The following is a 17,844-nucleotide window of genomic DNA, read 5'->3' as shown; positions in this document are numbered from 1 at the left end:
CCTATACGTGGCTCGTCCCAATTTTTTTTTAAGTCAGGTGTGCGGCTTATAAAACGGTGTGTCTTGTAATCCGTCAAATACGGTACTGTACTGTTGTGTGTTGTTTTGTATCTGTAAACAAGAAAGTAAGAGGTGAATACAGCAGATACATTGTGGTTCTTATCATAATGCATTGGAACCTGTGTTTCAGGAGAGTGCTAGAGTTTAGCCATTAATTGTACATTCATCCTTCAGGTGTGAGGGACTTGATGTAAAAAGTAGTACATGTACTGTTCTTCTACTTGATACATAAAATCGCACTTTTGCAAAAAGCAAAAGGGAGGGGGGGGGGGGGATACAGTTGGGAAGGTTTTCTCCATTTCTTCCTTATTTCATGCAGCAGTGTAGACTAATACTTACTTAAAGAAACTGTTATTGGTCTCTGAGTATTTTATTATAAATATCAAGATTTACTGATAAGTGCTGACCATGCAAATCAAACAAAATGCCATGGCCTATGCTTGACCTTCCCAGTACACATCTGATAAAGCCATCTAATTCTCTTTGCTGAGTATACATTGTTTCATATCAAACTTGTGTATATTGAGTCTGAGCTGGTCGCTATCAGAGGCTAGTGTGGTAATGTTTTTATTTTTAATTTTTATTTTTTTAATTTTTTTTATTCTCTTTTTGTGGAGTTTTTTTTACATGTCGTAATGTTACTCCATCACTGTGATTTGTCTGGAGGTGATTGTGTCACAACTGTTTGTCTGAGTTTTATATTTCCATTACGAGTACACTGTACTGTACCTTTTAGGTCGCTACAGTATGGAATTAATTCAGTCTTTTGGTTTCTCTCTGAATTCAGTCTTGCGGTTTCTCTGTCTCTCATTCTGTGTGTATGAGTGTGTGTGTGGTGTGTGTGTGTGTATATGTGTGTGTGTGTGTGTGTGTGTGTGTGTGTGTGTGTGTGTGTGTGTGTGTGAATAAGCACATGCGTGCGTGTGTGAGGGAGAGAGAGAGGGGCAGAAGGGTTGTCAGCCATACATTATACAAACTTTAAAAGTTATAATAATATATTAATAACTGGACATTTGTAAGTGCCTAACCTATGGCTCTAGGCGCTTTACAAAAGAACATATACAGAATAGAAAAGTTCACCTAAAGAATGCTCAACGACATACCTGCAGTAGATCGAACCTCATCAAAGTACATGTACGTATCTCAAATGACACATCGTTGATAAAACAGAATACCTGCACCCCCCACATCGTGCACATATCTTTCACCATTGTTCAATGGCCATCAAAAGAACCTAGGATCCGAGACGAAAACCACCTCCATAGTGTGAATATACTGATCATCTGCGTCATAGTCTAAGGTTTTATCAACTGAAACTGGATGACAGTGTCCTATCTGAACTAAGATTTAGAGATGGGTTATTAGGCTTTGCAAGATGTAACTTGAAACTTTTGTCTTCCGTGGGTCATGTTGTCTAGAAGGTCAAGGTCAAACACCCGAAGTATTGATATGCGAGGGAGGGGGGGGGGAAGACTCCGGCTGTTGATGGATTGAGTGAGAACATCATTGTTGCTAAGTCACACTTGCATACACAATGGAAAAGGTGAAAAGAGAGGTCATCATCATAAGCATGTTAAAAAAAAATTCATCATGGTGACATTCCTCCCTCCCCCTAAAATAGTCACAGAAAGGGATGGGGTGGATGCAAGTTTCAAAGGGTGTGAAGTAGATTAGCTTAAATCCTGTGTTTCAATAGTATATTCCAAATATATTTTTTTTATTACACATTCAGATAATCCATCCTTTCAACTCAGCCCCCATCTGCTTAATTCCTGTGTTTCAATAGGGCCCATATTCCAAATATTATTTTTATTACACATTCAGATCATCCATCCGATCAACTGAGCCCGACCCCCCCCCCCCCCCCCCCCCCCCCCCCATTTACACGAAAGGAACCTCCCACCCCCACCGGCCCCCACCCCTCTCAGTATAGTCAACGAAGCGGAGACAGAAAGAGCAGATTTGGGTGCGGGCTATAGGGGGCTGGGGGAGAGAAACCTTGTGCGTTATGTTCGAAGTTTCAACGCTTTGATATGAGCTGTTCTTGTAAACCACGTATACATGAGGCTTACTGGAACAGAACCGTTTCTGGGAATGTGTGTCCCAGCGAGTAAACAAGCGTAGTAAAATTCAGCCGATCACTTCCTTGTTATGCTGGTCGTGCCGTATCAAATCTTTTATCGGGCCAAGTGCTGCGTGAATTGTGTATAGTATGTGTGTATTGCCCGTTGTTATAGCGACCGACCCCCCTGAGGGGGGCGGGACAGGCGTGTAAAATGGAGCCAGGTCAAAGGGTAGAGGTCAGAGGTGAGTGTCGGAGAATCGTGTTAGAGCAGATTGAATAACGCGCAGCTACAGTTGTATTTAGTTTTATTTTGTGTGGTTAATCTCTCTCTCTCTCTCTCTCTCTCTCTCTCTCTCTCTCTCTCTCTCTCTCTCTCTCTCTCTCTCTCTCTCTCTCTCTCTCTCTCTCCGAGGGTCTTTCTCTCTCTCTCTCCAGGTAAGCGGTGGGGGACAATTTGGCAAATGGATTCGATTTTTTTTAAAAATGATGTCATCTACATTTTGAATCATGCTCTTCATGCAAGCATTTTTGGTCAAGAAAACAAAAATTAGTAGTAGAATTCCTGAAACTTTCTCTGCTCAGATTACTGCGAGTGACGGAAGGGAGTGGGGGGGGGGGAGAATTTGAAATGTGCACTTACCTGGTTGGAGCTTTGTCACACGATAGAGAACACTTACTGTATCCTTTATTCTTACAATCTAACAGTATAAGGGCACGCATTAGTCGCAGCTTCGATACCAGGCATGTTCTTATTCCTGATTGCCAGAGCATACGAACCAACACCGCTTTGGAAGGCACGTCGGAACTTCATCGCTGCTCCTAAAACACCACTGGTTTTTTTGCAGCTCGTATCATCCTTATCGTCGTACGATGTACTTGGGGGAAAAAAGTTCCCTTCATGTCCTCACAAAACGTTGTTATATGCAACCGTTTATCATCGATCAATGTTTTCTCCTGTAGCGTTTATTTTGAACTTTGTGTTGTACGTGACACATCTCTCTCCTCCAATCGCATAACGGAAGAGTGAAAAAAAAAGAAAAGGTTTGAAACGTGGCTATGACATGCAGTGCAACCGTCAGAATATGTTTTTTGTATTTTTGTAACATGCTTCTTTTCAGAGAACTTCTGTTAGGCTTCTTTCTCCAAACGTTTTGCTCACAAAGAGGTCTGCCACAATATTTGAAATCGAAAGTAAATGGTTTTGTGTCTTACCTGGGCGGTGTGACGACTGTGTGACACTGTTATCCGATGGATTGTGAAGGTGCTTTAGCACGTGTTTATGGTCTGTTCACGACTTGACCTATTAGACCTATTGCATCACTTAATTAGGGTACTAGTACTGTTTTGTTTTATTGTGTCGAGATAAATTATTAAGAAAGAGTAGGCCTACATTCCGTACACATGCCTTGTTTTCAGGTCGTCTCTGAATTCTGTAATCATCTCAGGAAACTTGACACTATTGCTGTAACCACACAGATTATCCGTTAAACTACAGCCTTTGCATCACAACAACTTTCTTGTGACTGTCATCTTGAGAAAATGAATAGTTTTTCACCATTGAAACTATACCGGCCACAGTTTTTCAGTCACTCTCACGGTTGTTTTTACTATTGAAGGGTCCAACAAAACTAGATCATCAATCGCAAACTTTTTTGTTTAAACTGGAAATTTTGTTGTCACAGTACTCCGAATAGAGATACGAACAGACACTACAAATCCATTCTCGCACGTTGACCAAACCCAATACCCCTTTCGTAGAATTTTACTGAGGACTATACAGTTTCAAAAAACGTACACCATGGCTCTCCTAGTCCCATCTCTATCTTTCACTACCCTCAAGGTTTTAAACAATAGCCTGCGTCTCTCTGTATGAAATGTCAAGTGGTACATCGAGTCCTCACCTTCGCCAATCCTAGCCCAGTGAAGAGGGGCCAAAAGTCGATGTGGAGTCGATCGTCTTCACAGTAAAGTGATGGACTGATGGGACGAGATATACCGCTCCAACCGTAGTGGAGATTGAATATATCAGTGTTTTTGGAAAGAAGAGAGAGCAAGACTTAGGGGGGTAGTGGAAAAGAGAGTAGGGTAGATGTTGCAAGACACGGCAGGTGGATGAGATATGAGTGTTGGGGAGGAGGGGTGCGGGTCGGATTTTGAAGCATAACGGGTACCCCAGAGCTAGAATGTTGGGGTGGTAGTGGGGATGGGGGTATAACGGGTACCCCAGAGCTAGAATGTTGGGGTGGTAGTGGGAATGGGGGGGTATAACGGGTACCCAAGCCGAGGAGCTATGACAATATCTAGTCAGTAGGTGTCGAGTTTCAGGGGAGGAGCTGGTTTCTATGGTTAGACTTTCTGATATGACTGTCCTGGACGCAGTGAAGCGTGGTGGCAGTAGCCTTTGTGGGTGTCATCCTTTTCTAACGGTATACATGCCGGAATAACTGTGGTGTGTGTATACCCCGCTTCTCGTGTCGCCTGTTTATGTGACATTGCCACCACGCTCTATCTTTCTTTCTTTCTTTCTTTCTTTCTTTCTTTCTTTCTTTTTTTTTTTTTTTTTTTTTTGGGGGGGGGGGGCATCTCGGAATATAATGACTCGAACCTTCTACCTGTATTGTTGTTATTGTTTTATTTTATATTTTACTCTTTGGTTGGATTCTTGCATGTGCTTTCGACCTCATCATTGGACTTCTCCACGCCCTCAGGGTGAACATTGTGTGTCTGTGTGTGTGTCTGTCTGTCTTTGTCTGTGTGTATCTGTCTGTCTGTGTGTGCGTGCGTGCGTGAGTGATTGTGTGTGTGTTTGTGTGTGCGTGTGCGCAATTTATGTTCATATGAAGATGGGCACACACGCGAACGCACCTACGCGCGCACACACACAGCGAAATGCTTCCAGACTGCCAATTGAGTAGTTAACCATTAATGCCATGACGTTTTTCTTTCTTTCTTCCCTTTTCTATTTACAATTAAACATGTTTTCCTTCATTCCTTCCTTTTTTTGTCTACTGACTCAACAGTTCAATACATGTATGTTTGCACATAGACCAAATAGCCTGGACCGCCAACTCGTCACGTGACCCTTTGAGGTTACGACGCTCGACTTTCAGGGGGGCTTAGCGTCCGGTTTGAAAGGCCAGCGATTCGAAGACAGTGAAAAGAAAGCACGCTCCAGTTATTTGTGACAATGGGAGGTGACAATGAACTGGATTTTCCAAAACTCCAAACTAAACTTAACAAAACTCATCGAAAAACATGTTCCATATGCACTTTAGCTGAGTTTATTTTAGCATTTTCAGAACTTACCTCGGCAACTTCGTCCATGTTTACAATCGACACCGGATATGACACCCCCCTGATTTCCGAAAGGCCATGTAAGCGTAGGTTCCTAAATGCGAGAGGCCGCTTCCTCGTAATAGAGAGAAAGAGCGGAGAGAGAGCTAGTTGGCGGTCCAGGATAAATGGTCTATAAAGTATCGGTCCGATGTTTGCATCACCGATCGTTTGACGGATATGACCCAAGTATCTTTCTGAGATAAGTCACAAGTACGAGAATGGCCTGGTGACCTTAGTACACGGCGCGGGGAGGTTCAGGTATTATCTACGAAGTCTTTCCAAAACCACTCACAGATTAGATGTGCACGCGATGGGGAAAATAATGTACTGAAAACTTGAATGAGACTGTGACCCGATCTGAAGATTTGATTTGAATGCTGTGGGTGGTGTATGTTTGGAGAAATTGCTTCGATTATTTAATTATAATTGTAAATGTAATTTGACAATCATTGTCAAATTACATTTGTTGATTAAAAAGAACAAGAAATAAGAAAAAGAGAATCGAATGCACGTAAATAAAAACGTACCTGTAAACTGTTCTTCAGTTACATCGTGCTAATCTGTCTTCTTTCTTTTTCTTGCGTTTTACACACAGACGGACGGACGAACAGGCAGACACATAAATAAATAGATAAATAAATAGATAAATAAATAGATAAATAAATAGATGAAAAGACAGAAGGGGACAGGGTGATAGATGGATCAGTCAGGTCACCCAGCACTTTGGTTAATTTGCCGCATGATACCAACATCCCGCTTTCTAGTGACATCTGGAGTTTGTAATTTTGTTGACGAGTGGAGGTGGGGAGGGGGAGGGGGGAGGGGGGGGGGTTAGCTGTTAGGCAACGCTCATCGTATGAGCCAGATCTGGGACAGGTGGGGAAAAAATAGAAGCTTTCACATTTGCTTTCAGAAAGGGCGGGGGGAGGGGGGGGGGGGGGGGGAGGAATGGAACGAGCACAAATTGAATGGTGCAAAACTTGTTCCTGTCCGATTTTTTAACAGTTCTTTATTTTGGACAATTCTTTTCATTATTTCCACTTTGGCAGTTCCACTCTAGCTAAGGCAAGGAATGTATTGAACGCAAAAATTATGCAGCCTGTTTATAATGTAGGCCTATCTTTCAATCTTTGCAATCTTGAAGACGAAGAGATAAAGTTGTTTTTAAGACAACCTGCTGCGACCCACAACGGCAGGTGTAGAATTCTGTTCCTTGACACCGCAGGAGGACTGAAGATTCATTACTGTCGTGTTTTGAATTTCTATACTTTGCATCAAGTTACCGGCATTTCAATGCTTTTGTGTCGCGAGTAGGCCGCTACTCTTTTGTTCTGGGTTATCAAAGTAACTGTTTCTGAAAAAATCTTACATTGTAGGAGGCTTCTGAAGTGTAGGCAAGCTAGATTACGAGGTATTTGTCAAGTTTTAATGGTCGTGAACCGTTAGAATAACGGGTTCTTGTCTTTGTTGTGTGGATGTGCGAAGTTCTTGGGTTTTAAAGTACGTTCTAAAGTAACATGCTATACAATTTCTTTGTCTGCTTTTATGGCTTTTCATGGTGGGGAGTATATTCTTCACAGTCTGTGGACCAAATTATGGGATTTGGGTTTTGGATGGCGGCTTTTGTGTGCGCTTTTCAAACCATTAGGATTTATGTGGGTGTTTTTGGTGTTATTTTTATTTTTAATTTTTTTTACTTGTCGCGTTTCTTTGATGAACGTGGTAATTATCTGTCATTGTGTGTTTTTCTATGAGAATAGATCCGTGAGATTACATTTTGCTGCTCAAAAGAAGCCTTTCGTTGCTTTTCAAGAGAGTTTGTATGATTGGATGGGTGTTGATAAGTGTTTGTAGGACTATTTGGTTCACACTTCCAAACACATGTTTAACAAGAATCATCGCGCACGCTCTCTCTCTTTCACACACACACACACTCACACTCACACTCACACACACACACACACACACACACACACACACACACACACACACACACACACACACACACACACACACACACACCGGCCAAAACTTGAGTGACATCGTCTGTGCAGATTAAATGCATACAGAAAATGTGCGCACAGTACTGACTTCCACGGACAGCCCAGCTTATGATTTACAACTTTGTTTACAACATTCTTTATTAAATCCACATGAACGACATAGCGAGTCTCTTGGTGTGTGGGACTGTTTGGCTATTCTCCCCAAAACTGCTGCATTGCATAATCAGGAAAACACCATAGACCGACCTACCTTTACCATTGTTCCGTGGATTAGAGAAAAAATGTTACGGTTGAACTTTGAAATATACTACCAGTCCTATTCTATGCAAATTATTATGGGGGCGAGGACGCCCCCATTCTATACGGATAGTTTCGAGGTTGACCATGGGCAGCGCCATTTTGTTGTGAAATACGTCATCAGTTTGTGTACACAGGAAGTTGTGACATCCGTCACCCTATGGGAGGGGTGACGTCAAAATTGTTCATCTGTAGAAAGTTGTGAAATCCGTCACCCTATGGGAGGGGTGACGTCAAAATTGGTCATCACAGAGTTTGTGTAACACAGGAAGTTGTGAAATACGTCACCCTATGGGAGGGGTGACGTCAAAATTGTTCAACAAAAACATGATATGTCGCATTGTGCAGGGTCAACTGCAACAAACTCAAACCGAGCCATTCATACCTAGCTGTATTTGAGTGACTTATATACCCGACATTTTTATTTCTTATTTTTAGCACAGGTGTAGGAAAAATCATGAACCAAAATGTTATTTATTTTCTAATTTAACATTTTTTTTACAAATATGACCATGGTCTTTTAAACATACAGTGACATTAAACATTGTTATGTTAAAAAAAAGAAAAAAGAAAAAAAGCTTTTGTGCACAAATCAGAAAATACATTGTACATTTTACCTACAGGCCAAACCGTGAGTGTCTGTGGCAAAGCCCGACCCAGGAAATTGCACTGATTTTATATTTAGATCAGAGAGAAATTGTCAAGAACAGGCGCTTGCATTTGGATGTGTCCAATGATAGTAGGTTTGGTTGTGATCAATCAGAATAATGTAGGAATAAAAATGTATGACAGTTTAGTATGATGACATGTAATTCACATATGCTGAAATATGATATTATACATCATGTAATATTATTATGGCTGTTGCCATGACCATGAAACCCAACAAAGGTTTAATGTAATGTAATTCAAAATACCAAAACCGAGCACCTATTAATCTCGTCTTTGCGCGTGAAGATTGAGGCCGTCTGCCAGCAGCGGTTAGGTCATACAGTGGAACCCCTCTCTAGCGACCTTTAAAATGTTGACAAAAATCGGTCCTTGTGGAGGGGGGTCCTTACAGAGGGAGGGGGGCGGAGTCAGGGGGCCACAAAGAAAGTCAGATTTAAAAAAAAAAAGAAAACAGAGAAGTTTGAGTTGCTGACGACCGTTCTCTCTGAAAGCAAACTGCTTCGATTTCATGTTTGTCCTTGGTGTCCACCAGTTCTGGTGCATGTACTACCCTGGCCAAGTTTCCTCTCAAGACATCAAAGAGACCGCCCCAGTATACTCTACAGCCTCTGGGCGAACCACCTCTCATAGCTAAAACTGGGTCAATGACCCCTGGGAAGAAGGTCAGTGTCTATAAAATTTTACTCCTAGGCCTGCGGACAGGGGGGGGGGGGGGGGAGTATACCGGTACCATTTGAGAATCAGACCAAATGAGAATTGAACCATTTGAGAACATCCTTTTTTTTCAATCACTACATCGAAGGCCTGCGGCCCGGGGTTCACAAGGGTTGGTTTGTTTGTTTGTTTCAAACCCACACCCATATACACACATTTCCCATTTAAACCATTTGTCGGCCCCCTGTCGATATTTATCGACTAAGTTCCTTGTTACACTTTGCTTAACAACTTTTCACTTTACATAGAGTGATGTGACCAAGATAGTCAATTTCCGCGAAGTTCAAGCGTGTCAGTTTCAGTGAAGATTATGCAAATTATCTGCGTCGGCGCATTTAATGGTGAAATCTGTCTCTGTCTCTCTCTAACGCTCTATCTTTTTCTCTCTGTTTCTGTCTTTGTCTCTGTCTCTCTCTCTCTCTGTGTTTGACTCTCTCTCGCTCTCTCTCGCTCTCTCTCTCTTTCTTTCTATCTCTGTCTCTCTCTAACGCTCTATCTTTTTCTCTATGTCTCTGTCTCTCTGTCTCTGTCTCTCTGTCTCTGTCTCTCTCTCTCTCTCTCTCTCTCCAGCGCTTTGCACTCTTTCTGTTAGTCTTTCTTTTTCTATATCCTTCCCTTTACCCTCATCCCTTAATTGCCTCTGAATACACACACACACACGCACGCACGCACACACGCACGCACGCACGCACGCACGCACGCACGCACGCACGCACGCACGCACACACACACACACACACACCCACACACACACACACACACACACGCGAGCAAATGCGCGCACACACACACACACATATATACACACACAACACACACACACACACAAACACACATACACACACACACGCGAGCAAACGCGCGCACACACACACACACATATACACACACACACACACACACATATATATATACACACACACACACAACCACAACACACACACACACACACACACACACACACACACACACACACACACACACACGCGAGCTCTCTTAACTCTCATTGCTTATCGGCGAAGATTGTCACATTAACACCTTTTCCCCACCTCTACCCCCCCCCCCCCCCAAAAAAAAAAATCACACACAAAAACATCCAACTCTTAAGTAGATGGAAGTGTCCAAAAAAGGGGGCATCCAACGACAAAAAAACAACAGTTGTATTACAATTGACACCCCAATTGACTAATGCCACTTTCTTTGATGTCATACCTAAAGATCCCGGTGTCAGTTTCATGCTTTGATAATTTCTCGTCAAGTATTCGTAATACGTTATTTTGCAGGGCCGTTCAGGTGTGAAATCGATGTGCTCTGTCAGGTTAACATCCTGTGTAATAACATCCTGTGTAACAAATAGAATGTGTATACGTTAACGTTGGGTGTCACGCGTCTGTCTGTCTATTTTGTCAGTGTGTCATTACACCCCCGGTATAGGGGTGTGTTTAGGATTCGCTCCATGTGTTTGTTTGTTGGTTTGTGTTCGCATATAGATCTCAAGAATGAACGGACCGATCGTCACCAAACTTGGTGAACAGGTTCTATACATTCCTGAGACGGTCCTTACAAAAATTGGGACCAGTCAAACACACGGTTAGGGAGTTATTGGTGGATTAAGATTCTACAAGGACTTATAGAGGGACATATTAATGGTCAAAGGGAAATAACCTTCTCAGTTGGTGGCAGTGAGAATGGTAAGGACGGGGGTGTTTTTCCTACCTCGGAGGAATTTCTTGTTCTGTCTGTCAGCAACATTTCAAGTATTTGTGCTGCAGAAAACAGTATGTATGTTTGTTTGTTTGTTTTTGCATGGTGTCTCATTGTGCAGCAACGCTTTCTCTTAAAAATCGTAAAGAAAATTCATGTAAAACACAAAATAGTTTTGAACAGTGGATAGGGGCGGGGATGTAGCTCAGTGGGTAGTGCGCTGGATTTGTATCCAGTTGGCCGCTGTCAGCGTGAGTTCGTCCCCACGTTCGGCGAGAGATTTATTTCTCAGAGTCAACTTTGTGTGCAGACTCTCCTCGGTGTCCGAACACCCCCGTGTGTACACGCAAGCACAAGACCAAGTGCGCACGAAAAAGATCCTGTAATCCATGTCAGAGTTCGGTGGGTTATAGAAACACGAAAATACCCAGCATGCTTCCTCCGAAAACGGCGTATGACGGCCTAAATGGCGGGGTAAAAAAACCGGTCATACACGTAAAATTCCACTCGTGCAAAAAAAACACGAGTGTACGTGGGAGTTTCAGCCCACGAACGCAGAAGAAGAAGAAGAACAGTGGATAACGACACTCTAATCCATTTTCTGGAACCACAAAAACAAGCAGGTTCACTTCAACACGCTATCAGTACCACACACATTAAATAACGCTAACTAGTTGAAAGTCTTTGAACAAACAGTCAACCGGTTTTGTCCCTTTAAACCGGAGAATAGTATAACGGCAGATGACAGGGGGGTCTTTTTGGTGACGCGGATCTTCTCGGGTATCCCATCTCGGGTGTCATTCTACCCGTGCACCCATCCGTGTTAATTTCCCCCCGTTTGGAAAAACACCCGTTAGCGTGGTAAGATGAGCTCGGGGAACGCGTGATCAGTAGCATCCTAGGCATGTGTTAGACTTTTTTCTTCTCTTTGTTTCGGATGAACGACTTTACCATCACGTAGTCCTTTTTTTCTTTAAAGGCGTATTTACCATTTTTTTGTTCTACTTATATAATTTTGAAAATGTTATTAATGGCGGTTACACCTAGCGTGCAATTCGACTCGTTGTGTGTATACATTAAGAACATATATTTTAAACAAAACGCGTGCAGCATAAAAACACACACAAGAGTCGTAGGTTAATGGAACGTTTATGACAAAAGCAAGCGTTCCATTGCAATTACAACCGGCACGGTTGGCCTTGTGGTAAGGCGTCCGCCCCGTGATCGGGAGGTCGTGGAATTTTTTTTGTTTTTGTTGACCCAGCGGCCTTATAAGCAGACAGACAGACAGACAGACACACAGACTCACAGACAGACACACAGACAGACAGACACACACTTATGATACAGATACTGAACTTATATGAAATGTGTCGACAAAACTGACTCGCTTGCAATTAAGGTGCTGGCGGGGCAATCAATTCAAGCGGCATGTGCAACTTTACCTGTTCTGCAGGTAGGAAGTAGCAAGTGCTCGATTTTCTCATCACTTTGTTGTCGGAACACTGATTGAGTTTGTTCCAAGTCACCTAGCCCTTTTTGTAAAGGCGCATTCGCAAGCCCCCTCGCTACTTTTGTATGCAACGTATACTTATTGGGTTTTTTATGATGTGTGTGTGTGTGTGTGTGTGTGTGTGTGTGTGTGTGTGTGTGTGTGTGTGTACATGCGTGTGTTTATGTGTGTGTGCTTGCGTGTGTGAGTGTGTGTGTGTGTGTGTTTTCATGCAATCTGAAACTTCCAGTGCTTTAATCAGTTTGTTTGTAAATCCGTCAGTCAATTAATCAATCAATCAGTCAAGTTCATGACAGTAATATGGTCAAGTTACCATGAATCTGATGCGTTTCCAAACACTTTCAACAGAGAGCGAAAAGTGATTGACCTCAAGGGGGGGTGGGGGTGGGGGGTGGTGGTGGTACGTGCTGTACGTGCGAGTTTTCCTTTCTTGATTGTATCGTCCAGGAAACAGTTCATGGAGGTAAACAAACTACACACGACACCTTTTCAGACGCGAAAGAATCTACATGGAGTGCGAACGTCATGTGTTTTGTGGAGAGAAAATAAAGAGACTTGAAAGAAAATAGTTGTGCAGTTTGTAAAGATGCAAAGAAATGTCACCTTTTTCTCGGTTGCGCCATGAAAATGCCTTGGAACAAACGCAATGCCACCAGTCCGGACTTGTTATTGGATGGTATCTTTTTTCTTTGAGTCACATTCTCTCTCTCTCCTGGCCTCTCCCTCTCTCTCTCTCATTTTGCCAAATGCCTACACATGCAAACACACACTCACGCACGCAAACACACACACACACGCGCGCGCGCGAACACACGAACACACACACACACACTGTGATCAGGCACAGAGAGAGACAATCGGCCACACTTGCGGAAGTGCGCAGAGAGAGAGAGAGAGAGAGAGAGATTGAGAGAGAGAGAATCCGTGTCTAAGTTGGAAATATGCTGCTATTATATTGTCCACGTCTCCAATCGGTGTGCACTATTTGAGCCCCCTTTCTTCATCAAAACAAGTACGAACACGCAGATAAGCTTCAGCGGAGACATATATAGAGTTGGGCCAGGTTTCACGATGAGGTCGTATGGTTTGGGAGGGCATAACTTGAGACGCAGGGGCGTGTGTTTTAAGCATTTATGGCGCGTTGCAGTATGCTATAATCCGTCGCGATATAACCTTGAATGGTTGATAACGACGTTAAACACCAAAATAAAGAAAGAAAAAGTATGCTATAAACAGAAGTATTTTTTGCATTTACTCTCTCTCTCTCTCTCTCTCTCTCTCTCTCTCTCTCTCTCTCTCTCTCTCTCTCTCTCTCTCTCTCTCTCTCTCTCTCTTAGTCCACCCCCACCCTGCTCTCTCAGTTACCTGTCTATTTATTAGTATTAACTTTTACAACACTTAGTTGTGTTGTAATCCGGCTTGGTGTTCGTCCCCCTGATTTCGTGTTGTGCATAACTGTTCCGCGCATGTTGATCATAAGTTGATGTCATAAGGTAAACTTTGACGTAGAGCTGCACCGCTTCATGCCATAAGCCCCATATTCAGATTTCAGCTGAAAGTTTTCCAATGTCAAAGCCAGTGTTGAGAGAGGGACAAAGAGAACCAGCCTGTATAAGCTTGAGGTGCTTGGGTACTGAGTAGGGCCGAAATGGGGGGGGGGGGGGGGGGGTGGAAAGAGAGGCCGGGTTCGAGGGTGGTAGGGTTTTGCCATCTCCTGACTGTATTCCAGTTCGTTTCCCCTGACACAATGGAATCCAATCATAACGGCCCCGCTGCGTCTTTTACCGTAACTGAAAACTTTTGTATTCGCTGTGACCTCTACCCTCTTGTCACTGCTCTCAATTCAAACCGCTGTTGACTTATTCAGTTTACGGCCTGAAAGTTAGCTGTCATCTCAACGACAGTGGTACCTGTTGTGTAAAAAAAAGATCGTTATAGGCCAATGAATGTGGCATTCCTCTAAAGTATTAGTTATGTGAACGTAGACGTATGATGATGGATGGTGCAGGTTGTCATTAGTGAGATTACTCGAGCTCGAAACAGATTTGTACAATTGATGCATTCTTTGCAGGAAGGTTTGGGGAAGGGGTTAAAAATCACAGGTGTATCACTGATAAAACTATGAATTTTATGCAACGCAGCAATATTTTAAAATGGTCGGTCTTCTCTGAACTGTGCGGACCGCCTTCTAAAAGTTGCTTTACCCAAAACATGATCAACCACCTTCCCCGTCAAATGGTCAAAGACAGTATCAATTGAAGCAAAGTAAAACTAAGAATAGAAGCCAACCATAAGGCGCAGGAAACACACAGAGAGAATCAGACTGAGTTTGAAAGTAAAATTCCTGAATCTCTCTCTCTCTCTCTCTCTCTCTCTCTCTCTCTCTCTCTCTCTCTCTCTCTCTATCTCTCTCTCTCTCTCTATCTCCCTCCCTCCCTCCCCCTCTCCCCCTCTCTCTCTCTCCCCCTCTCTCTCTCTCTTGACGGGTCAGTTGGGCTATACAATACGTTTTCTGAGTTCTCTAGCTCTCTCTCTCTCTCTCTCTCTCTCTCTCTCTCTCTCTCTCTCTCTCTCTCTCTCTTCCTCCCTCCCCCTCTCCCCCTCTCTCTCTCTCCCCCTCTCTCTCTCTCTTGACGGGTCAGTTGGGCTATACAATACGTTTTCTGAGTTCTCTAGCTCTCTCTCTCTCTCTCTCTCTCTCTCTCTCTCTCTCTCTCTCTCTCTCTCTCTCTCTCTCTCTGATAAATTCCCCTCGGGCAAAATGGTATGTACTAAAATGATAAACTGTCTTAATCCGGTACCCAGTCCTAAACCAGAGACAGGTCGCCTAGTGTGAAATTTAATCCGATCTCAGTAGTCAGGGCCAGGCCTGAATAGGGTAGTAACGGTATTTCACCTGTACTTTTCACCTGACAGCTTCACCTGTGCTTTTACCTGACAACACGGCGCCGGCTTTTACCTCTATAACTGCCTTTTGTTCCCGTCACACGAACTGGAAGACTCGAGAGTCTCAGGGCAAGACATGAAGTTGAACCTCAAAGCCTGAGTAACGGCAGTGATGTTTGCTGTTTAATCGTTCAGTGTCAGTCTCACTGTGCCCCACCCCAATCGTAAACGAAGCCATAAATAAACTGTCCCACAGTGTGTCATGTCCATTGTGTCTAAAGTCAAGTGTTTTGACTTTACAGTTATAATGACCCCCTTCCCATTTCAACCCCCCCCCTTTTTTTTGAGCCCCCCTCCCCTCACCCGATCTAAGACGTTCCCCCTTTTAAGACCTTGGGTTTTTGTTTAGATTTTCTGTTCAGAACTTCTGTAAATTTACCTCCTTCCTTGTTTGGACCTGGTTCTCATATGTTTGGAGGTCCTCTTTCTAAGGGGCTTCAATTGTACACACGTAATCTTACTCAGTGAACTAAAACAAACAACGGAACTAGCATACTCTAGGATAGGCCCCTGGGACACGGATGACCACAAACTGACGCAATGTTCTCACTCAGTCGCAGCCGACTTCAGCAATCGAAGATTGAAGTCCCGTCTTGCTTTGCATTGCACTAACAGAACGTCTCTTGTTCCACAAGTACTTGCTCCTCTGCTGTTGTCCCCGAGAAAATTCCGATACGCGGCATTTTTATTCGGAGCTAAGTAGGATTTAGTTAGTCGTGAAACTGTAAGAGTGTAACGGTTGGTTGGTTCCGTCTCAGCTGGTTGCTCGTAATGCCACTTAAATGTGCGCTAAGGCCCGGCGCTCACCTATGTAACTTCAGCAGGACAGACGACGCACTGCAGATTATCCCAGCCCGCTACCCGTTGCGTGAAAGGAAAACAGGCCAAGTACTCGTCATAATCCCCCCATTGCAGCATCAATAATATGCAGTGCGTCGTCTGCGCCGCTGAAACTGCGCAGGTATATTCTGCCCTTAAAGAACATTGAAAGCAATCAAGGGAGCATTTATTTGTGAATATGACAACAGTCAGAGAGGAAACATGCCACTCGAATTTGTCAGTGAAAGTTGGGGTTAAAAACTGTGCGAGCTCTAATGTAATGTCCGAGCAGTTTTGACGTAAAGTGGCTTTGACTTGCGTGAGGGAGTTTTCGTGGGATAGGGCATGGCAGGCCGTTTTGTGTCACTGATTGTGCCGGTCTTAGAAATGAATGTGTGTGATTTCCATGCCTGCAAAATGAAGGGGGGGCTCTGGAGGGGGCGGCGGTATCGGGTGGGAAGAAGGGAGGAGTTGGGCATGGGCAGAGTTTTATAACCTTTATAAAAACTTTGAATTACATACACCTGTTCAACCTGTTGTTGTTGTTGTTGTTGTTGTTGTTGTTGTTGTTGTTGTTGTTGTTGTTGTTGTTGTTAGCATCATCCTCTGTGTGTGTGTGTGTGTGTGTGTGTGTGTGTGTGTGTGTGTGTGTGTGTGTGTGTGTGTGTGTGTCACTGCCTCTCGTCAAATGATTCAAAACAACGCTGGGACTGGTGTACTTTTATTTGTCAATAGCACCGTAAAACTGCAAGAGAATAAAAAGGTCATCAATACAAGACCCATGTTCACCAATGATAAAAGTTAGAGGAACAAGAAGCATGGTCACAAATCTTCAGACAAGACAATCATTTATAATGCTAAAACCGCGAGAAAATAAAAGAAACATCGAAGCGCTATTACATAATTACTCATACCTCGTTGTCCAAGGAATCTAGAGGCAGAGAGAGTTCCATGAGTTCAGTGGCTTTCAGTGGGAGCGACCCAGTGTCGCTTTCATGAGGTTCTCTTGAGCGAACGAACCCAAGATGGCTTACATTTACCGCTCAGCCGGAAAACCGCGCATGAATACAGAAAACTGTTACTTGAAACAATCCACCGAAAAACCATCGAAAAATCCCGAACCACAGCTACTCATCCATCAAAGGGCAGGTACACACATCAGTAAAAAATGTCCATAAAAAGGTGGCAAATTAAGAGAAAGAACCCGGAAAGATGGAACTATATCGCGTTATAACTTAGGAGTAAACAAGGGTTTCCCGAAAGTGGTCAAGGGGAAAGAATCCATGCAAAGTTATAAAAAGTTAGTTACACTTAAGGGGTCGCTTCCCTTTAACTGCATGGCAGTTACACTCCCACCTGAATCATCTACTTTAACTTTAAGATGATTTAAAAGTCCAGGAATATCAAAACAGGTAATAAAAGTTCGAGTTAGAACTATCGCTAGAGAACTTAGAAAAGGCTATTCACGTTCACTGGGTTAACTACTGAATGTTCAAGCAAAAAAGCTGTCCGTAGAAAGCTTAAAAAGGATATACAAGTCCAGCGGTTTGGCTAATCATTGTTCGAAATGTTCTTTGGGAGAAGAACAATAAGTTTGTGAACTGGTCTTTCCAGGTAGGACCTCTGGCGCAGAGGTTTTCCATGTTTATCAAGTTCAGAGGTTGCCATGAGTAGTTTCACCCTTCTGACACGTCCGTCATCGCCGGGAAAGGTTT

This window comes from Littorina saxatilis, linkage group LG10 (genome assembly GCF_037325665.1).
Source record: "Littorina saxatilis isolate snail1 linkage group LG10, US_GU_Lsax_2.0, whole genome shotgun sequence".
NCBI classification, from domain to species: Eukaryota; Metazoa; Mollusca; class Gastropoda; order Littorinimorpha; family Littorinidae; genus Littorina; species Littorina saxatilis.
The sequence above is the reverse complement of the archived record's forward strand: the minus strand, read 5'-3'. Positions refer to the sequence as shown.